The sequence below is a fragment of the Sarcophilus harrisii genome, chromosome 6, assembly GCF_902635505.1.
Source record: "Sarcophilus harrisii chromosome 6, mSarHar1.11, whole genome shotgun sequence".
Lineage (NCBI taxonomy): Eukaryota > Metazoa > Chordata > Mammalia > Dasyuromorphia > Dasyuridae > Sarcophilus > Sarcophilus harrisii.
Window position 1 is genome coordinate 232,425,544 of NC_045431.1, and position 23,300 is coordinate 232,448,843.

At 38.6% G+C, this 23,300-nt stretch overlaps 1 protein-coding gene across 9 annotated transcripts in view; it reads right to left on the reverse strand.

Annotated features, from left to right (window-relative positions):
* The window catches only part of AMBRA1 (autophagy and beclin 1 regulator 1), a 168,514-nt gene that overhangs the window by 138,972 nt on the left and 6,242 nt on the right, over positions 1-23,300 (reverse strand). For 7 of the 9 annotated variants that reach the window (XM_031943017.1, XM_031943016.1, XM_031943013.1 and 4 more), the window contains exon 2: positions 12,400-12,487. The exons of 1 other annotated variant lie outside the window; for it this stretch is intronic. The gene's annotated coding sequence lies outside the window, so the exon portion shown is untranslated. Of the gene's footprint in view, positions 1-12,391; positions 12,488-23,300 lie in introns of all 9 variants that reach the window. One more of the 9 variants, XM_031943014.1, reaches the window with a different exon arrangement.

Here is a 23,300-nt window from a genome sequence, read left to right on the forward strand (position 1 = left end):
AATTACTATTGTTATTACTGTAATATACTTACTTGGTTGACATATTCTGAATTGTGAGTAGAGTTTATCCTTAAAGTACACTGCAAAAGCCAGATTTCAGACTGACTAATAGCTAAAAAAAATCTACCAAAATTATTTCATCTTTATTGTTTGTGAATTCACCCTTTTCATTTTTGATAATGATAACTTGCTTTTCTTTCTTTTTTTAAAAAAACAAAATTAGCCAATGGCTTATCTATTTTGTTGGGTTTTTCCATAAAATTGAGTGCCATAGTTGGGGTTTTTAATTGTATGCCTTTTCCTTAAGAATTTCCTTAAGAATTGATGAGTTGTTTACCTATTAACACCAACAATTTATTTTTAAAATACTGACAATTTTAAAAATTGTATGGCTGGTTGAGCAACCGTATACTCTTTCCCTTTCCCCTTCTCTCTTTTTTGCTCATTTTTTTGGGTATGTGTACATAAATGATCAGAATCACAGAGGAGAATTTTGTTCCAAGTTCATTTCTGGTCCTTCTAGAGTATCTGCCCCCTGATATGTTACTTTTTTGGTGACATGGTATACATGCCCAGGTGTTGTACCATTTGTGACTGACAAGAAGATCCCCTGACTTTTACTCTGTTTCTTTTATCTAAAGTAATTTGCTTATTCAATGCCATACCAATCAAGCCAAAGAACTATTTTATAGAACTAGAAAAATAATTTTAAAATTCCACAAGAGGAATAAAAGGTCAAGAATATCAAAAGACTCAAGGAAAATCTGATGTAAAGGAAATACCCCTAGCAGTACCAGACTTCAAACTGTATTACAAAGCAGGACTCATCAAAACAATTTGTTATTGGATAAGAACCAAAGAAAATAAAAGTGATTAATCAATAGAACAGAGCAGCCTAGTGTTTGATAAATCCAAAGACCCCAGATATTGGGGCAGGGACTCCCTATTTGACAAAAAAATGCCAGGAAAACTAAAAAGCAGTCTAGCAAAAGGTAAGCAAAGATCAACATCTCAAACCATCTAGAAAGATAAACTGAAAATGGATATATGATTTAATCATAAAAGGTGATATACACAAATCGGGGGAATCATGGAAGAAATTACCTGTTAGAGGAAGATTTCATAAATAAAGAAAGAGATATGGTTCATGGGAGGTAAAATGGATAATTTCTATTACATAAAACTCAAAAGGTTTTTGCAAAAACAATGCAGTCAAAATTAGAAGAAAAACAAGAACCTATGGGAAATTTTTGCAGCCAGTTTCTGTGATAAAGGCTCATTTCTCAAACAGATGGTAAACTGAGTCAGATTTATAATAAGAGCAATTCCCCAATTGATAAAAATGGTCAAGCTCTAATTTTAATCTAATTTATGTTCTTCTGAGGAAGAAATTAAAGCATCATATTAAAAAATAGTTCTAAATCCCTAATAATGAGAGAAATGCAAATTAAAAAATCCCAGAGGCATCACCTCATAGCCATCTCATTAGCTAAGATGACAGAAAAGGAAAATGACAAATCCTGGAGAGGATGTGGGAAAACAGGCACACTAATGTAATGTTGGCAGAGCTATGAACTAGTCTAATCATTCTGGAGAACAATTTGGAACTATGCTCAAAAAGCTGTAAAACTCTACATACCCTTTGACCCAACAATACTACTACTAGATCTATACTCTAAAGAGGTCAAAGTAAAAGAAAAGGCACCCATATATACAAAAATATTTAAAACAGTTTTTTCCATGGTGTCAAAGAATGAGCTGGTCATCAACTGGGAAATGGATGATTAAGTTATGGTATCTGAATATAATGGAATATTATTATGCTGTAAGAAATGATGAAGATGATGATGATGAATGATGGATAGACTTATATGAACATCATGATACAAAGTGAGAAAAACCAGGACAATTTATGCAGTAACTACATTATAAAGAGAATTAAATATTAGACACTTAGTACTTCTGATCAATACAATGATTTACCACAATTCCAAGAGACCTAGCATGAAAACCACTATCAACTTCCAGAAAGAGAACAGGACTCAGAGTTTATCCTTTTTCTTTTTCTTGTACCCACAGGTAAAGAAGCATTCCATCCTCACCCCCCCTACCTTGGACAAACATGGCTAATGTGAACGTTTTTCATGACGTCATATTTGTAATGAATTTTGTTTTTCTTGCCTTTTCTATGAGTGGGAGAGGAGTTGCGGGAGTGAGAGAATTTGGAACAGAAAATAAAAACAGAATTTTTAAAAATCCTAGGAAAAGCAGACTGCAGAATACAGCAAAATAGAATCTGCATTTATTAAGCATTTACCACATGCCAGACAATGTGCTAATGTGCCACGAACACCCATACATACAAATAAACTAAAAAAAGATAATCCTTACCCTCAAGAAGCTTTCATTCTAAGGAGGAAAAAAACACGAAAAGACCTAGAAGGGGGAGGGAAAATGGAGGTAAAACACCAACGTGGCCAAGTCCACAGAGTAAGGGCAGTATCAGGAATAAAGTCATTGGAAAAATGAGCAAATAACCCGGGCTCTTCATGATAAGAGCAGTTTTAGACAAGAATAAGCAGAGAAGAAACCATGGGGTGGAGACATCTTCAGAATGAGAGTGGAGAGACCCAAAAATAAGGAATGAGGACATCAGAAGCTGGAAGAGAAATGAGTTTAGAGGACCTGGGCCTTCACAAAACAGTGGTCTATTACCATTAGTTCCTCTCTACTGTCTAGTGAACCTTCATGAAGTTAAGAGAAGCTTCTCTATCAAGAAAGAGCACTGAGGAGAGTTCAAAAGAACCAGGACAAGCTTTGAGAGGCCTTTTGTCCTAACACCACAACATCAAAGTAATCTGAATAAAATAAACTACTTTGGATTTTTAACAGGGTTTAGAGCACTGTGAAGTGCTGATGAAGACAGCAGTCTGAACCCTACCAACCCTGACTATGGCCTTAAGTAACCCCAGAGAAGGAAGAAAATGCTTTGGAAGTCTCTCAGATGCTGCAGAAAGTTGTGAAATCACCTGGGCTTCCTGTGGGAGCAAGAAGGAAGAAGTAATTGGATCTGAGTGTCAAGAAAATGACAAACAAAAACCCTAAACGCAGATCTCCAATTAAACTTCCCTAGAAAAGCCAAGGGAGCAAAATTCTTCCATTCTCAGGCTCCCAACAACCATCAGACTAGAGTTCTGAGGGAATGAAACACAAATAGGGATCTCCCACTTCTGTCTAGAGTAAAGCATTTGCTCGGTTCCTTTAAAAAAGAAAGGACTTTTCTCCAGATTTGCTCTAGGCAGCCACCTGGAAAAAGATTTTTATTTTGTTCTCTCTAAAAAGAACAAAGGGAACTAAATCAAACTGAAGTCAGACGGGCCTGTTGCTGAGCAGGAAGTGCCAGTCAAGTATGTTTTTCATTCTGTTTTTTAAAAAGAAGGAAGAGACAAGTTTCCCAAATCTGTCCTGAAACCAGACGGAGACAAAGGGTACCAAGAATAGCGCATTCCTGACGGCATTCACCAGTCCACAAAACCAATCTTTAAAAGCGTTTTTCCAACGATAAGGTTCTGTGCGTTAGACTATGCTTAAAATCATGGCCTGCCAACAAGCCACCCTCCCATTATTGCTCTGCCCTAAATTCTTCCAAAAAAGAGGAGAAAAACATAATCACCTTTTAAAAATGCTTACTCTGGCAAATTTGGGAGCCTTAATTAATCTAAGCCATTGTGAATCCAAATGCAATAGACACTGATGCCCTGGCCAGAAAGCACTAATGCTAGACAGCACCGCCCCCAGCTCCCATCCTCCAAAGTTCCTACTTCAGCAGGGATTTCACAATTTTTCATGGGCTAGGGCTAGCCTGCTCTCTTCAGGAAGGACCTTTCCTTATTAGCTATCAAATATATGGAAAATAAGTAAATGACTCTCAGTCTAGAAACGCCAAACCACAATTCTGTGTAGTAGAAATGGCCCAACTGATGTGGAGGCCCGAGACCTGTATTCAAATCCTAACTCTGCTATGTAATTTCTCAAATCTTCCATGTCCTCATCTTTAAATGAGAAGCTTCCTAAGATTCCCGGATACCCCTAAATTCTGACATTTAGATCAGACCAAAAGGAAAAATAGTATAATAGAAAAAAACTGGTAGATTAGGAGTCAGGTGACCTAGGCTTAAACACTGACTCAAATTGATCTTGAGCAAGTAATTAACATTTATGTAGTGTTAATCAAAAGTAGGGTCTGCTATAATCTATAGACCCCTTCAGAATATATATATATAATACTGAAGAAAGTGCTCAATTTCCACTTAGAGACTAGTGAAAATAACTGCATAATTTCTCCCCTTCAAGTTAATGGACAGAATGGAGGGGTGGAGGTGGAGAAAGAGGATTCACCCAATCAACTACTGTCAACTCTTCATCTAAAATTTAGATAAAATGTTATCAATGTCTTTGAAATTCTCTCAGAACCCAGAGGCAAGAAGAAAAAAACAGCAACATAATCTTTAAATTTCTAAGGAGCACATCAGTAACTGTTACTAGATAACAAAACAGAAAGTAACCAAGTTTAGTTTCATGGAGAAAACAGTAGGCTTTGGGCTATAGCTACAGTGGAAAAGTTAAAATGATGAACTGAGTAAACATTGAATAATTCTGACCATAATTTCTCCCCACAGCCTTTATGTTAAGGGTAGTTTTGGAGGCAAGAGAGGAGAGGGAGCCACAGCACACACACATAAAACTTTAAGGCTGGAAGAGGACTTGGAGAGCATCTTGTGCAACCTTTTTTGGAGCAGATGACATTGAGAACTGCTTCCAGTCTTTCTTTTATTTTGCAAAGGCAATGACAGATATCACCCTGGGCTCAAGTTTTTTGTTTTTTTTTTTTTTTTTTTTTTTTAATTCCTTTCTTTCTTCCTTTAGGGGAAAAAAAAACTGCCTTTCTACTGCTGCTGTTTGGCTTCTCTGGCTGGCTCAAGTGAAGTTCAAGAAACAACTGGAAGATTAAACACAAAATGTCAAATCTTGACTTCGAGGGCTGGATGTGGCCCAATGTGACTCTGCGTAGGTGGAGACACCAAGGGGTTTCTACAATGGACAGCTTTGTTGTCATTAGGAGGACTTTTCTAGAGGGGACTTCAGGCCAATCCAAAATGAGGGACCTAAGGAGGAGCACAGCCTGACTACTGCACAGTTCAAGTCTGACTCCTGGATAAAAGCTGAGAATTCAGAAGAGGTTACAAATAAAGGCAGCACCCAGCAGAAGCTTTTAAAGCACAGTAAGAAAAAAGAAGTCAAACTCCAAATTGTGCCTGTATTCTTCTGGAACATTTATTGAGCAACTACTATGCACACAAAGACCAATGCTCTCTAAATCAAAAAGTCTTCCGATGTCAGTAGCAATGGTATTGTTGCCTAGGAAAGGGAAGGTGTCCCCCTAGAGAGGACCTTCATTCCTACCCTCTGTGTCAGCCCCAAGGGATGTGTCCATGGTTACATTCCCTGGCTTAGAAAACCACAAGTTTAGTTACATGGTCCCAGATTTAGAACTGGAAGGGGCCTTACAGATCATAATGGTTAAGTCCCTTGCCTGGGGCAGTAAATATCAAATCTTAACTTCATTCCCTGCAAATCTTAGCCAGCACATCAATAACAATTTTTAAGATCTATCTGAGTTTTTCTTTATGTAATTCTACTTATCAGACATTTGTCCTAACTAAATAATCCCAAAATCAAAATAGACTCATAGACAAATAGGAAAACGCAAATATAGCCCTAGTAGGTCCCACTCTTCACATAAATCCCACCATTTAAATTTATTTAAATCAGCAAAATTCACTAAGATTTCTTAATGCTAGAGAAAAAAACCAACCACTACCTCCCATCTAATCCATTTTAATTTAGTGCCCAAATGTTTTGGAATCCAGTGCCTTAAAAACTGTAGCATTCACCAAATCCTGATTGATTAACTCAAAAGAATTTCACTTGATTTATGTTTTTAATGTATAGCCACTTACAGCTGAGAAAAGTTTGGAGCCTATGATCACAAAGGAAGGGATTTCTCCCTTTGTGAGGTATGGGTGGGATGGGGAGAAGGTAAACCCTCAGAGGTATTTTGGAGATGGAGAGGACCATGAAGTTCATTCAGGACGGGGATGATCCACAGTTCAAGCCCTCTCTCAGAAGCGCAACCAGATTCACTTCATCTCACACCACTGTGGTGGCTGGGCTCCTGCATTTCCCCCACTGAGACCAAGGCTGGTCTGAAAGGCTCTCCAGAAAGCTAGCCGAGCCCCAGGCAAGGAGACAAGAGATTCATTCCATCTTCCACCTTGGTGCTGGCTGGAGGCTGAAGAAAGCAGAGGCAGAAGCAAAGGACAAAGTTGCAAGAGCTCTTAGAACCAAGGAGAGAGAGAGAGGCCTCTAAGAAAGCTAACCGGGCTATATTGAAGGACACAATAAAAGATCTGAACTTTTAGCACCTGGCTGCATTTGGGTGATTATTACTTTTAACTGAAACTAAGGCTGCCTCCAGAAAACCTCCCCAAGAAACCTGCTCCCAGAGAGAACCATTATATTTTAAAGAAGAAGAACTCCACATTTTGGAGTTTATTCAGGATGGGGATGATCCACACAAAACCATTCAGGGATAAGCCTTAGACTCAGCCTGACTGGGCCAAGGTGCTTCCCACTACACCATAATGACTCTGGTTATCTAAGTAATGTTTATCTTGAATCAAAATGGGCTGATGTGGTAGAAGTATGTAAAGGCTTCCATTAACAAAGTGGCTTGTGTACTGGCAGAGGATAAATCAAGCACCACAACCCAGACTAAGCAGATCTATCCACTTTGAGAATGTATGTCTCTATTTAGGATAAAAGTGGAGTGGTTCTGGAGGAAGATAAGATCCCGAAAGCTCTATGGTGTGGTGGGTGGGAAATACTAACTAATTAAGCTAAGTGCTTTTTTCCTTTTAGTTACCAGAAATTTGCTACTGCTATTTCTCTAAATTCTCTTTTCCTGGCATATAAATGCAATAGAAGGGGAAAAGAGGAGGAGTGTCGTCTAAAGTGTATGATAAAGGACAAAGGAGAAAGAGAAGGTCAAGAGAACCGGCACAACCAAGTGCTAGCAGGAGCTTTCTGAAGCTTCAAAGCCATTATGGTAAAGTAGACAACTGAACTAGAGGAGGGCTTAACTACATGAAGAGTCCAGCAGGAAGTCAACAGCTATTCTCAAAGGTTACTTTCCCCAGGTCAGTTCAGAGAAAGTTTATTCCCTGGGAACTAGCAGTCACCAGGTGGGCTGAGGATGAATCAATCCTTTACCACTAAATCAAAAAGTAAGAGGTTTGGGGTTTGTCAGGGGTTTCTGAGGAAAGGAGAAACTTTGTCCCTCTTCTATCTTAATTCATTAATTCTTTTCTCTGGTTTTCAGACATCATTGAAGAGAAAGGACTTTAGGGGTCATCTAGTCCCACATCTTTTATAATTGAGGAACCAAGGCTTGGGGAAGTTAGGAACAAAACCTGCAGAGAGTAAGTGGGAGAACTCAATTTGAAGCCAGGAACTCTAAGATGAAGTAATTTCCAAATCTATACGGAAGATCTCCATCCTAGAAAGGACAACTTTCAAGACATCTTAGAGATAAAGCTTCCAAACAAATGGCGAAAAATATTTCAGTACCCAAGTTTTAGTACCCAAGAAGATAGCAGCAAACATTGATCTATGGGTCTACTTTCTCATCTCTATAAAATCTAGAGAATGGTCAAAGCAGCATTAGAAAACATCCTTGAAAATGAGAAGGGGAATTAAAAGGCATGTTTACTAGTGTTTTTCAATAGTAGATCATTTCCCTACTAAACAAATGATTAAAAGGCAAAAAAGAATACAAGATCCCACTGTGTTTGTTCATTACATGCACAAATGAGCTAGGTACAGAAAAATGCAAGCTGAGAGACTCCTTCAGAGAGGTACTGAGGCAGCTGCACATGTGAAAGATGAAACCATAGAAATAATTTTGTTCAACTCTAATCTGAAAAGGTGAGATGGATCTGACTCTACTCTCTGACAAAATCTTGCCTAGAAATTCACTACTAAAAAGAAAAGTAGATTCTTTTCTGAAAGTCAACTCCTACAATTGGTAGGAGAATCACTCCCAAGTCCACCAGTATGTGACAAATACCAATCAGGGGAGGAGATTTTATGGACTCTATGCAGGATTTAAATCTGTTTACCAGTTGAGCTAGAACTACAACTTCAAAGTAGAACTGGTATAGAAATGTATCCTAATTATATCTGGAATGTTCTGTCAACTATGAAATGTTGCAAACACGTACCCAAGACACCTCCATACATTTCTTACCTCCCTCCCTCCCTATTACACACCCCTGACCTAACTATTTACCTCTGCCAACAAAGGCTCCAAATCCAGAGCATTTAATAGGCAAGTACCTCTGCCTCCTACCTCATTAAAAAACCATATAATTTCCTCAGTGCAGATAAGCCAGAGGAAGCCCTTCTTCCATCAGATAAATAACAAAAGGGTACCAAAAAAAGGGTCAAATCTGCCACACATTTAATGGCCATCTACTACTACATGTTCAAAACTGTTGGCTTTGTCTCCCCCCTCCCCCCGTAACTGAAACAACTTCAAAATCAATTTTCTTAGAATATGATCTTCTCTAAATATGCCCAATATTCAATGAGATTTATTGGGGAATCCCAAACCAATCCCTCAAAGAATTCCAGATACCAAAGATGAGTCTCTGTTCTTTTGCTAAAGGCTAAAGTCAGCAATCCAACCCAATAAACACCAAGTAAGTAGTCACTGTCGTGGCATGTGGACGATATGCTTAACGTGCCTGAAATCACAAGTTGAATCCTTATATAGACCAGTAAGTTTGGTATGGAGAACATCTTCCTTTACACTGAAGTGCAGTCCTAAAATCCCCTTTCAATCCAAAAGGCCTTCCACTGGCCTGAAGTCAACAAGACCTGGGTTCAAATGCGGTCCCAGACCTGGGAGTGAATCATTTAACTTGTTTCAGTTTCTTCATCTGTAAATGGGGATGATAGCACTCACCTCTCAAGATCATTGAGAGGATCAAATGAGATATTAATTGTAAAGCACTTAGCACAGTGTCTGGCATATACTAAATGCCATATAAAATCATTATCATTGTCGTTATTAAAAGCATGCTATCTTTAGTATAGAACGTAAGACAATATAGCTGGATCACAACACATCACTATTCCTGGGAAAGCTCACAATGGACAGGACCTTAGATACAGTAGCAAAGGTGTAAGTCTTTCTCACATTTAGGTTAGAACAAGTGCACAGAGGCAACTGACTGTCACAACAGAAACTACAACATAAGACAAAGAATTTCCAAATTGGAGGGACTTTCCAGGCCAGCTTATTAATAACTCTAATGTTTGCTGGAAAGACTTATGTGAATTGATGATGAGTGAAATTGAGTAGAGCCGGGAGAACATTGTACCCAGTAAGAGCAACACTGTACAAAGATCTACTATGACAGATTTAGCTCTAATCAGCAAGTCAGTGATCCGAGATAGTTCCAATACTCATGATGGAAAATGCTACCCAAACCCAGAGAAAGAACTATGGAATCTGAATGTAGATCCAAACAGGCTATTTTTATTTTTTAGTTTTTTCCTTTTGCTTTTTCTTCTTTCATAACATGACTAATGTTTAATTAACATGACTGCATGGGGAGGGACAAAGAAAAAATCTGGAACTCAAAATCTTATGAAAAATGAATAATAAGACAAAATTATGTGATGATCGACTATGATGGACTTGGTTCTTTTCAACAATGTGATGATTCAAGACAATTCCAATAGATTTAGGATAGAAAGTAACATTGCATCGAGAGAGAGAAGTATGGAGACTGTGAATCAAAGCACAGTATTTTCACCTTTTTGTGGTTCTTTCCCCTTTGATCTGATTTTTCTTCCACAGCATGAGTAAGAAAATATGTTTAGAAAAACTGCATGTTTAACCTATATGGGATGGCTTACTGCCTTAGGGAGGAAGGAGGGAAGAAGAGAGAGAAAAGAATTTGGAACACAAGGTTTTGCCAAGGTGAAAGTTGAAACCTGTCACTGCATGTATTTGGAAAAATTTAAATTTTATTTACATAAAAAATAATTCTAAACTTTGGGAGCTTTTAACTTCGTATTTTTCATCCTATTTCGACAACAAGCAAGTATATCTGAAATTTCTTTTACATTCTATCAAACCCATGTCCAAGTGCTATCTGATAAGCTTCATAAATCTGATTAAAGTCTAAAGCTACGTCTTCAATTCAAGGCTTCACAACCAAATTATTATATAATTTTTGACAAGTTTTGACAAATTTTCTTCCATATTTAAACTGAAAGGCACAATAACCCTTTCCTTCCTCCATCAGAATGATGAATAAAGATTGATGAGATGATCTGTAAAAGCCTCAAAACAACAAGGTGTTAGAAATTTCAGGCATGATGACTACTCTTCTTCTACATAGAAGTAAGTCAAGGGCTAACACTAACTTCAAAGCTCAGTAAGGCTTTGCCAATGCCCAGCCACTGACTGCAATGGCCTCCCAGCACCAATAGAGCCTAACACACAGCACAGGGGAGACAATGGGGCAAAGGAAGGAAGTCTGAGTTCCACTATGATTCAATCACTAGCTACCTATATGGCCTTGGATATCTCCTGACAAAGCTCTGGGCTTCCATTTTCCTCACTTGTCAAATAAGGTAGTCTAAATAACCTCTAAAGTTCTTCCAGTTCCAAATTCATGACCCTCGGGTGCTGTTACTGAGGACAAAAAGCCCAGGAACAAATACAGAAATCAGCATCATCATTTACAGATTGAGAAAATATTGATGCTCAAAAACTAAAATACCTCAAGTCGAGATTAAACTTTACACAGCCTCCAGAGACAAACCCAATACCAGAAACTGGTTCAGAACCAAGTCATCCTCCTAACCTTTCTCAACCCTCATCTACAGAATGGGTGTCAGGCAGTCTTCTGCACAAGATGGTGAATGACTAATGGCCAAAGAATGCTTTGAAGATATAAAGCTACATAAATGTTAATTACAGTTATTACAGAAAAGAACAAAACGTATCATCTAGTTAGCTGCAAATCTGACTTACTAAGTCTTCTTAAAACGAGTTACACTAATGCCGTCAAATGTCCCAGACATACTTTTTTTTTTATCCAACACAAAAATATGATCAAAACTGGAAGCAGAAGGCAGACAACATAAAGTTGGGATAATATCCATTTTCAATGAAAAGAAAACAAATGAAGGCCTGTCTCAGGAGTGTCCTGTGGAGAAGGATTTTCAAAGGCACACAAGGTCCCCAGGAAACCCAAGGGAAGAACAACCTGCTGGGAAAAAAAACAAGCAGAGATCTTAATTGCCTGGAGAGCTCACACACAAAAAATCAAAAGGACAGCCTTAAATGCTTAGATATGGCTCTATTTGCTAATGGGAAAAGAACTTTTGATGACCATCTCTCTAAAGGGAAGAAACTGTTTCACCCTATAAATGGAAACTGAAACCACTGCCTGAGACTGTCCACAACACACCTCTAGGCTAACAACAATCTAATTCAGCCCAGGAAGCACCCATCACTTTCTGCTTTCATTGTATATGATCTCCACATGCTGAGAATGGGATCTACCCCTTCTCCCCTGACATTCCTGAAATCTGCCCCAGACAAATACAGAAAAAGCCCCCGGTGCCAACATGACAAATATGGAAATATATTAAAAAGTATTGTACATATAAAATCTGTATCGGATTGCCGGCTATCTTAGGGAGGCGGGAGGAAAGGAGAAATTTAGAACTCAAAATCTTACAAAAAAAGAATGTTGAAAACTATCTTTACAAGTATTTGAAAAATATAAATACCAAAAGAAAGAAAAGTAAAAGATAAAATAAAATACAATTAACTGGAGAAGGAAATGACGGACTACTTCAATATCTTTGCCAAGAACACCCCAAATGGGGTCACAAAGAATGGGGACAAGATTGAAAAATAACTGAACTAAACAAAACAATACTAATCTCTTCTGCCAAAATAAATTATTAAATATGTACTATGTAAAAATAAGAACCCCCACCACCACCACCACCACCACCACCACCACCACCACCACCACCAAGTATCAGGAACAATGTTAGTCAGCTTTTCCAACATTAACCCAGTAATCCTCACAATCCCACTGCAGATGGGATAGATCACTCAGCTGACAAAATTAGGAAAGCAAAGCCCAGAATAGGTCAAGAAATTCAAAGAAACACACAAGATGAATCCTTGTTCACAATTCAGGCTACTTCTTCAGATATGGTCAGTGCAACTGACCTGCCTACCTGGGATCTGACAACTCTTCAGATACCACCTATATGCACAATCCCCACACTCTCAAAGTCAGCCCAGGTGAGGTTCCTCTTGGCTAACCTAAATGGAGAGAAGAAAATTAACTCAAGACTTCAGTAAAGGAAGAAGTCTTTTTTTTTTATTTTTTAAGAAAAAAGATCCAGTTATCCCTCAGCCCATCAAAATAAGAGATCAGCTACAGAGCACAGGCATTTTAAGTTACAATTCAATTATCTTTCTTTTAAGATTTCAGAAGGTAAGAGGAAAACTACTATAACAATGTGAATATAGTAAGATATAGTTAAGACAAGCTCATTGTCCTATCAGTACTCTATTTGAAAAATATGAAGATTTGTCCTTTTAATAAAAGGCAGTTGTGCCTGCCTCTTCCTCGGGGGTTTGGCAAAGATATTTGTCCGGGTTTGCCATTTTGTCCAGTGAATTAAGGCTAACTTGCCCAGAGCCACACAGCAATGTCTGAGATCAAAATAAATCGGGTCTTCTTGACCCCAAGCACTACACTCTATCCACTGATTCACCTAGCTACTTCCTATACTTGTCTTCATAATATAATAATAATTTGGTAAATTTTATTTGTTACTTTTAAATTAAACAATAGCCAAAAATTGGAAAACCTCAGTGCTTCAGTCAGTCAACAAACATTTATTATTAGAAGGTTATTGTCTATGTTAGGATGGATAGGAAAACCGCTGTGAAGGTAGAAAAGCAACATTTGAAAACAAACACGATATGTAGGTTAGGTGAGAATGAGAAGTCAAAAATAACACTTAGGTTGTAATCCTAGGGGATTAGGAGAATAATGATGTTCTCAACAGTAACTGGCAAACTGGAAAAAGGGAAGGATTAGGGGGCAAAGATCAGGAGCTCTGTTCTGGACATGTTCAGCCTGCAAAGCCTGAGGGACATCCAGTTTGAAATGTCCAAAAGGCAACTGACGATGCAGGAGGGGACAGTCAGGAGAGAGATGAGTTCTATATATATACATCGAGGAATTATGTAAATAGAAATGACAACTGACCCCATGGGAGTGGATGAGACCACCAAGCCAGATCAGTGGGGGAGGATAGGAACGTCCCAGGATGCTTCAACATACCCATCTATAAAATTATCCATGTGTTATGGCATTTAACTATCATATATAAAATTCAAACACAATGTCAAGGTCTAGAGGAATTGAAGTGTTATTATTATTTGGATGCCAGCACAAAAAATTAGACTGCTGTTAGATGAGAGGTACGTTGTGGACAGAGTGCTCTTCTGTGTCTCAGGCAATGGTTTCAGTTCCCATTTCTGAGGTGAATATAAACTGTTGGAATCAAGACTGGCACAGTCTGAACTTCTTAAAGGGAAAACAAAATGGAAGAAATCCTATACTACAGAGCATATGAAGTATGTTATTTTCTGACTCTGGTGTGATATAGGGTGTGGGGTGTGTGTGTGTGTTTTCCTGGCAGACCTAGCTGATGTTTGCCTATTCTGATCTGGGATTGCTAAATCAGCCATACTAAAGAGAGGGGAGAGGTAGTTTCCAAATATCATTCCCCAAAATTCTAGGGACTTGAGAGAGAAAAGCACTGATTAGTGATGAGGTCCTGAATAGTATTTTGGACAGAAGGAAACTAAAGAACGAATCCCTGAGACAAGCAGGGAGAAGGCACTGATAGAGATCAGTTTAGTTCCATGATCCCACTCTCTGGGGAAGTGGTCCATTCTGAAATCCAAGTTATATCAAATCCTTGAGACCCACCCTCTTGTAGAGGTCTCCAGCAGCCTCACCTTGCAATGCCCTGTCAGAAACCCCAGTCATGTCCTTGAGCTTAAATTTTTCTTTTAAAAATCTACTTATTGACATTCCCATAGCTGCTATCCTCCCTTGGGGCAGTCCGCCATGGGCACTCTGCTTCATGGTCTTTCCCCTTACCTTTCTCCCATGCCACTAGGCCTCTAACTCCTACTTCTCCTTACAGCCAACTTTTAGAGTGCTAAGTCCCTTTCTGGATTTAGCCCGTCAGCTAAGGGCATGCCCCCAACCTCTTGGGGTTCTCCCTTTCTACTGGGTAATTATGAGTTCCACTTAAAGAGCTTGTCTTTCATATGCTCTCCCAACTCTATGTCACATTTACCATTTCTGATGTCTAGGTATTCCTTCATTTTGTCTATAACCTATTCCCTTGAATAAATCTATCTTTTGCCAAAGAGAATGGCCATTGTGAATTCTTCACATGACCAAACCCCAACTTTTGATGTCTACCATCATCTGGTGTCTACATTGTCTACATCACTCTGGTCTTCCAATCACATCTGTCACTAGCCAATTCTCCACCACAAGATGCTCCTTACTGCTGCCCTAAAAATACACACAATGTTGCATCCCTGATACATGCCATCATAAACTGTCACAAAAGCTTTCAAATAAGCAAGTGTTAAATAATTTCTTTTCAGAAGGAAAATACAGGAAAGGCAATTTCTGTCTACAATTCATGCTGCAGTAACCAGGAAATAGATGTCTCTACAAATATTTAAAAACAAAAATAAGTCCATTCCTTTCTTACATAAGCAAGTAAATTTATTGTTATCATTAGTAATGATGATGATGATACACAAATACAAAACAAAACTTTTTGTCAAAAGCGATTTCATTCAAAAAAGTTCAGGTTCATAGAGTGAGTGAAAAGTTAATGATAAAAACAAAAAGTATCAATGAAAATAAAATGAAAAAAAAATTTTAAGAGAGGAAACTAAGGTAATTTGGAAATGACCAAAAGAAAACTGGATAGGTGGGTGGTACAGTGGATAGAGCATTGGGCTTCGAATTAGAAAGACTCGTTTTCCTGAGTTCAAATGGAAGCCTCAGACTTTGCTAGCTTTGTGACTCCAGGCAAATCACTTAACTCAGTTTGCTTCGGTTCCCCATCTGTAAAATGAGCTGGAGAAGGAAATGGGAGACCACTCAGAATCTTTGTCAAGAAACCCCCAAACAGGGTCACGAGAGTTGGATACAACTAAAAACATGACAACAACCACCACCAAATGGGAACTGGTTGGAGTACTGGACAAAACTGCCTTTAGAAATCAAAGGATTCCAATCCCTATTTTAATGCTTAAAACATGTGAGTCCTTGACTCTGTACCACTAGTCAAGGCACTTGGTGGTTCTCAATCTTGGTTTTGTTATCTGTGGTGATCTATGAACCTCACTTAACCTCTGTCTGCCTCAGTTTTTTCCCCATGTTAAGTGGGGATAAAAATAACACTCATCTCACAAAATGAGATAGTGGATATAAAGCTCATGCAAACTGCAACGTACTATAGAAAGACCAGTTATTATTAACTTCAAAAGTAGAGCTGTGGACTTTGGCCTTTGAATATCCCAGGTTATTTATCCTCCTCTTACAGGGATTGAGCATGTGACTCTCAATTTCCCTCTCCATCTCAACTCCAGCCTTTTTGATTGAGGATTTCAATACTGATGCTCTAAAATGCCTCCCTCCCACCTCCCAAGGGTGCCCTCTGTTCACACAAGGAGCACACCCTTGACCTTGCCATCAACCACCAGGGTTCCATTTATCTAAATCAACAATCATTCAGGCAGTCTATAAACAATTATTAAATGCTATTATGTGCCAGCCATTGTGCTAGGCACTGGAGATGCAAAGAAAACCAAAAGATAGTCAGTCACTAATTTTAAGAAGCTCACAATCTAAAGAGGGAGACAACTTAAAATAGTTACGTACAAGCAAGCTACAGACAGAATAAACTGGAAGTAATCAATAGAGGGAAGATACTAGAATCAAAGGACATCAGAGAAAAGAACAAAAATTACAAATTACCTTTACCCCTTCACAAACTGCCATCTCTCCATCTCTCCCTGAGCCCATCCCTTTGTTCTCACCGTCTCTCCCATTGGTCAACCCCACAGCATTCTCCCAGATCATCACCTCGGTTTCAGCTATATTCTCTTCCCTCCCCCATCTTTACCTCTTGGTGAACAAAGTCAACACTATACTAGCTTCTACCCTTGAATCCCTCACTCCTTTGTCCTATCAACTATCATGACTTGCTGAATAAATCCCAACTCTAGACTAGCCCCCATTATCCAATTCCTCTGCTTGTAAGCCTCCTGCTCACAAGTTTCCTGATCTGGGCTGGAAGAACAACAATTGTACCCTTAAGATCCACTCAAACTGATGGCATCTCATCTCCACACAAAATCCAAGAAAACCATGCTTTTCCTTCTCCTTAGTTTATTCTCTAACCCTCTCATGATAACTGCTTAAAACTTGTTCATCTCTCCTGAAGCCACCCATGGGCACCTTCAGCTGAGGACCTCACTTCCTACTTTACCAAGAAAATTGAGACCATTTACCCTGAGGTCCCTCTTCCTTATTTTATTATCCTTTGGCATGATCCACTACCATGTCCTTCCCTTTCCCAGTCTCTGAGAAGACCTTTGTCATTGCCGATCTAACCACCCTCTGGGTCACATTGTCATTTCTAGCAGATTGCACCTTAAGAATCACCTCTTTCTCATTTTCCATTTTTTACTACTTTCCCTGCTGACCACAAACAAATCCATGTTTCCCCATCCTTTGAAAAACACACACACGCACGTGAACATACCCCACCCATTTTCTACCATTCCTTATAGCCACCATCTCATAGCTTTTTTCCTTTTCTCATCCAAACTTCTTGAAAAACATTCAGTTGGAGAACATTCCGTTTTTTCACTTCCTCTCCTTAGATTCACTTCTAAACCCTTTGCAAACTGGCTTTTAACTTCATCACTCAACTGAAACTGCCCAATGACCTCATCTGTCAAATCTAAAAGGCTCTTTCCTATCTTCACCCTTCTTCACTATCCTGACTCTCTTACTGGCTAGTCTTTCCTTCCTCGAGTTGTGTGACATTGCACCTCCTAGCTGTGAATGCCCCAAAGGCTCTGCCCTCAGCCTCCTTCTCTCTCTGCACTCTCACACAGTAACTCCAATAGTTCCCATCGTCAGTAGTGTCATCTCTATAAAGATGATTCCGAAATCTAATCTCTCTTAACCTCCAGTCCCACATCAACAATTGCCTGTTCGATATTTCTCACTGATTACCCCAGAGACATCTTGAACTTAACAAGTCCAAAGCAGAACTCATTTTCTTTTCCCCAAAATCTACCCCCTCTTCTCAACTTCCCTATTATTGTTGAGGGCATCTTCCTGTTACTCAGACTTCAAACCTCAAAGTCATCCTAAGCTCCTCCCCCGAATTTACCCCACATTTGCAATCATTTGCCAATTTTTGTTTCTACCTCCACATCTTTCAAATACGTCCCTTTCTCTCCAGTCAGTCACTACTCCACTACAGGGCCCTCACCACCTCAAGCCTCACGTACTTATAATCAATAACATTCTAGTTACTTTCTTTGCCTCAAGCCTCTCCTAACTCCAATCCATCCTCCTCAACTCAGGACTGCCAAAGTGATTTTCCTAAAGTACAAACTATTTGTCTGATTCTGTCACCTCCCTCCTGGATAAGTTCTGGCTTTCTACAGCCTCTAGGATCTGAAACAAATTTCTGTTTAGCATTTAAAGTTCTTTGCATTTTGGTCCCTTCCTTTCCTTGCAGTCTTACTAATATTACTCCCTTCCTTGTATGCTACAATCTGTTTACACCTTTCCTGGCCTGTTACATGGTACTCATCTTGCGTCCATTTCATATATACTTACACATGTACACATTGTCTCCTTTGTTAGATGTAAGCTTCTCAAGGGGCAGGGAATGTTTCACTTTCCTATTTGTGAACCCAATGCATGATACAAAACAGCACTTAATAAATGCTTATTGATTCGACCTGTCCCCCCCTCCCCTCACCCCAGTGGCACTCTCACTAACCTGCTCCTTGCTGTTTTGTTTTCACTGCAACCACAAAAATTCTCTAAGACAATTGTGTCACTAAGCCATACATCAGGATCCCTAAGATTGACTTAGCTTTAAAATGTAACATTATGCTTTACTGTGTTTTTATTTTGTTAAATAATATCTCCACTACATTGAATCTGGTTCAGCTACACTGGGAAGTGCTGGTTGCCTCTGCTCTAAGAAATCCAAGGTGCATGGTGGACAATAGGGCTCAATGATCCTTTCCCAGACTGTCATTCAAGTCTTTTTAGATCCCAATTGCTGCATAGTTTATATGGTGGCCTGAAGAGAGGAAGGGCCAAGTTCAAATCCCAACTCAAGAAACTTAGTAGCCCCCTTCCCCTCAACTTCTTACTTCAGTCTCCTCAAAATAGGGAAATAACAGCCCCTATCCTCACTGTTGTGAGGATCAAATGAAATAATATTGTAAAATATTTAGCCTAATGCCTGGCACATAGGAGGCACTTAAATAAATTATTACCCCCCTTCCCCTACAACATCTGAGTTTCTCTTTGCATACAAAGCATTACAGAGCTGAAAATGAGTTTATATGTCATTTCAGCTTAATTCTCTTATTCTAAAAGAGATGGGGAGTATAATTTGTCCAACAGCACCCAGCTGATGGTGCCAAAGTTAGGACTAGAACCCACATGTGATTCCCTCACCTTGGACTTGTTTTAGCATGCCACCCTACACTTTCTTTTAATTCAATGGGCATTTCTTTTTCAACAGATTAGTTATCCCTAAGAATATATAACTAAAACAGCTTAAACAACTTCATTTTATCAAGAAACACATTAGATATCCACTCCAAATGGAAAGATTACTTGGCTTTGCTGACAAAGGAACTCCTATAGCATTTTTGGGGAGGAGGGAATCATCACCATATATTACACTTAAAAAACCCCAAGGTACTAAGTGAGAAAAGCATTGCGCTGCATGTGCAGAAATTTTTCCATGTCATTTTGAGCTCTGACACAGTTTTCTAGCTGACGTTTCTATAAATTAGTCTCACCAGCCTGCAGCTCACAAGGGCTATTTTTCTCCTCAGTTCCTAAGGAAGGCGGAAGCAGCCCACTTTAAGGCAATTCCCTCAGATCTCTCCTCCCTCCCCACCCCCACTAGCACAGTGCCTCACATACAATAAGCAGGTAGTAACTTCTCACTGAACAGGCCAGAGATATGACCTGTCCATACTCTATAAGCCCATATGGTATCTTTCCTCTTAAAGGAAACTCAAGTATCTGTTGATATAATGATATTCCTACTTCCAGATTAACCAAAGAAATACTCACATGCTCCTTCAATCTCTAAAGTAAATTAACCCCGGGTTAAAATTACCAATATAAATAAGATCCTTCCCTCAATTTCTCAAAAGCCAAAACCCAACCTGAAGACAAATTTCCTCTACAATGTTTTAAGATAAACAGTAAGAATGACAACCCACCACAAAAGGCTAACTACCAGACAATTATTTTTTTTAGCCACAGCAAATAAGATAATAGACTCCAAACTGCCTTCCTGATGGGATTACTCAAGCCAATGAATTCATGATCTTCACAAGAAATAAAGATGAGACAGATGAATTAATGCTGTTTTTAAGAAGTTTAACTTTGGTATTTCCTGAACTGAAAATTTAAACTGGCATCCATTCATAAGTGTTTTATTTCCATTTACTACACCAGCTGGATTTGGTGTTCAGACATGCTTTATTATCCCATCTTTTAACCTTCAGTTTCTCCAGTCTGCAAAACCCCAAAATATCTAAGCATCCCTTCCCCCAAGCAGACTCACACTGGACTAAGCATGGTCATTAAGAATCCATTAACTTAATCTCTTATTGACAATTTGTTCCCATTTATATACATGCAACTGAAACCCAAAACAATTGGACCCATTTTTATAAACTCAAAGATACTCAGTTCCAAAATAAACCCAGTTAATGGCTTTCAACTCATACAATCTATGGCAGCACTCACTGCAGAAAACAGCTTTCATCCCCATGGTTTAGGAAGCTCACAATGATGCTATATTTAGAACCAAGAAAATACCCAAAGCTGGGAGTATTTCCCTATGCTTTCAACAAATGAGTAGGAGCCAAAGAGTCTCAAGACCTCTTATCTTGTTTTTTAATGGATGACTCTGGCCAATGCATCTATACTCTCAGCTCCAGTCTTATCCGAAAAACTGGAAATACACCCATATCTACCACTGGTAAGTTAAGCAAGAAGGGAAATCATAAGAGTGGAAAGGAACGTCAGGAGATCATCTACCCCTTCACATGTCACTTAGCGCCATACTTCTTACACAAGTCTACCCCTGAATATCTCCAGTTGTCTACCCTTTTCCTAAACCTTTGAAGAAAGCATCCCCCCTCCATCCACTTCAGTATTTCACAACCTCTGTAGCCAGGAAGTAATCTACATAACTTCTGTTGCAATTAAAAACATTCCCTCTTGTCTTCTCCTCCATGGAAAGAGAACATCTGCTCTCCACCACCTGTGCAATCTCTCTTCCCAGTGATTAAAGTGTTTAGAAAATAGAGGAAGGCCTATTTCCACTTAATGCAGCATCACTCTAAATGAGTTATCCGAAACAGAGAACACAATTAGGAGCCCTATATTCCCAGTTCCATCACTGGCTCGCTGTGAACTCTGCTGGAAGTCAGAACCATTCAGCTTCTCCAATTCTAAGATACCAATAACAAAGCAGGGATACTGGAAGATGTAATAGAGATAATGCCCATAAAATGCTTACAGCTTCTCAGTCAAGTCATCATCCCAAATCCAAAGTGGGATTATATGCACACTAGTCCACATTTTCACTCGAAATTTTTATCCCAACGCTCCTAATTAGGTCCTATGTAATAAAAGCAGTAGATAAATGAAAAATAAAATTACAGTAAGTCAAAATGCAGTACACTTTCAGACTCCTATACTATATATGGTGTTATGTGGAAGGCAAAGTTAGAAAAAAGCAATTTATTTGACTATAACAAAGGGACTATAGAAAAGCAATTTTTAAAATTAAGATGAAAAAATTTAATCCAAAACCACAAATGATAAAGGATAAAAAAGAACACCCAAAATTTGAGTTGAGTATAAGATGGCTATCAGGAAAAATCTATGAGGATCATTTAAAAGTTAACTCAATATCTAACAATCAGATAGAATGAAAAAAGAGTAAAGAAATAAGATCTCAATTGAAACTAAAAACAATTACAGAGACAACCCACATGCTGTGCCAGCTAAAAGGCCACCTATCTGCATCATTAGTTTTTTGGGTAGTTTTTGGTAAATTTTTTTTTTAAAGAACTTGTTCACTCAGTCAAGCTTTACGTTTGTTTTGCTTTGGCTTTGTTGTTGTTGTTGTTGTTAAACTGTTCTTGATATCATTTACTTTTTATATAGTCTTAATTTCTGAATCTATCCTTTCCTCATGCTCTTTCCATGAAGGCATCGCTGACAGCAGACCTGGGAAATGACACAGCAACTCTGGTTATTATGCTAAAGTTTTGTCTTCCCTCCCTCCCATCATTTCTTCCCACTATCTTCACTTTTCTTCTGCAGAAGAAGCCCCTTTGTATCCTTTCTCAACATCAACACTCCATTTTATCCAATGACACAGGCCTACCCATCTGGCTACCAAATCTATAATCAATCTGCCATCCATGCTTATCTCCTGACCTCTTTTCACTCCTGTAGTTTTCCAAGTTTCTTTTCCCTTTTCAAAATGAATCCCTTTATTTCGACCTTAAAAGTTATTAGGACTTTGAGAGATTGGGAGAAAAAGGAGAAGGGAGAGGGAGAAGAGGAAAATATTTTTTTTTTTTAATTTTAAGTACTGTTTTCTAGGCTACATTTTAACTTCCACTTACACTCCTTGCAATACCATCTCTTTGGAGTTATTCAATAGTAAACCATAAAAGGGGCTGTTCCCTCTTTGGAAAAGATGTTCTGTAAAATTTCCACCTGTGCCAAGTAGAAAGAAGCATTCTTACTCAACTTTAGAACTAAAATATACATGTTAACCAAATTGACTGTTTATGAAACTTATTGAGTTAAAAGCTAACAGAACTTCAACTGCCTCACACTAAATGCCTAAATACAGTGACACAGTAGTGGGAAAGTGTGTCCTATTCATGGGAGTGCATATAGATAAATAATGCATTTAAATAGTGTGCCAATTCCTTTGACAGAGGAAGATACAACACCTATGATTATATGGTAGAACTTTGGGGCAGCTAGGTGGCGCAGTGGCTAGAGCATCAACCTTGAAGTCAGGAGGACTTGAATTCAAATCTGATCTCAGACACTTAACACTTCCTAGCTGTATGATCCTGGGCAAGTCACTTAACCCCAATTGCCCCAGCCAAAAAAAAAAAAAAATTAATTTTAAAATTTTGACTTAAGCAGAAAACTCCATACAAGATCAAAGTATTATTAGGTATACACTAGGCAACAGAATTATGTTCAGCCTTGTAATTTCCTTCTCCATTTCAATTCACCACTTCTAGTTATAGTCTTTTATATATCTCCACTTATTCCTTGATACAGATCCAGTTTCACTCAATAAAGAAACATTATCATCTGTTTTGCCAATGCATACCAAAAGCCTTTCCATATGATGTGTAGCCAAAATCTCTTTTATGTTGCCTTGCCTGGCTTTTCTAGTTACGTTTCTCAGAGTTTAGTATTTGATCTACAATAATCATAATAAATAAAATAATAAATGCTCATTCACTCATTCATTCATTCAGTGGCTTGGTCAAAACATTGAAAATTCTTAAGTTCCAATTCCTTAGTTGGCAAAAATAATGTCATCACACATATGGCAAGAGAGGCACAATCCTTCTATCCATCTGAAAGAAGTCAGGAAGATGGAACGGCAGCCTAATTTCAACTGCCTGAATGCTCCAACTTTCTTTTTTTTGAACAGAGACCCAAAGTAATCTGCAAAAATTAAAG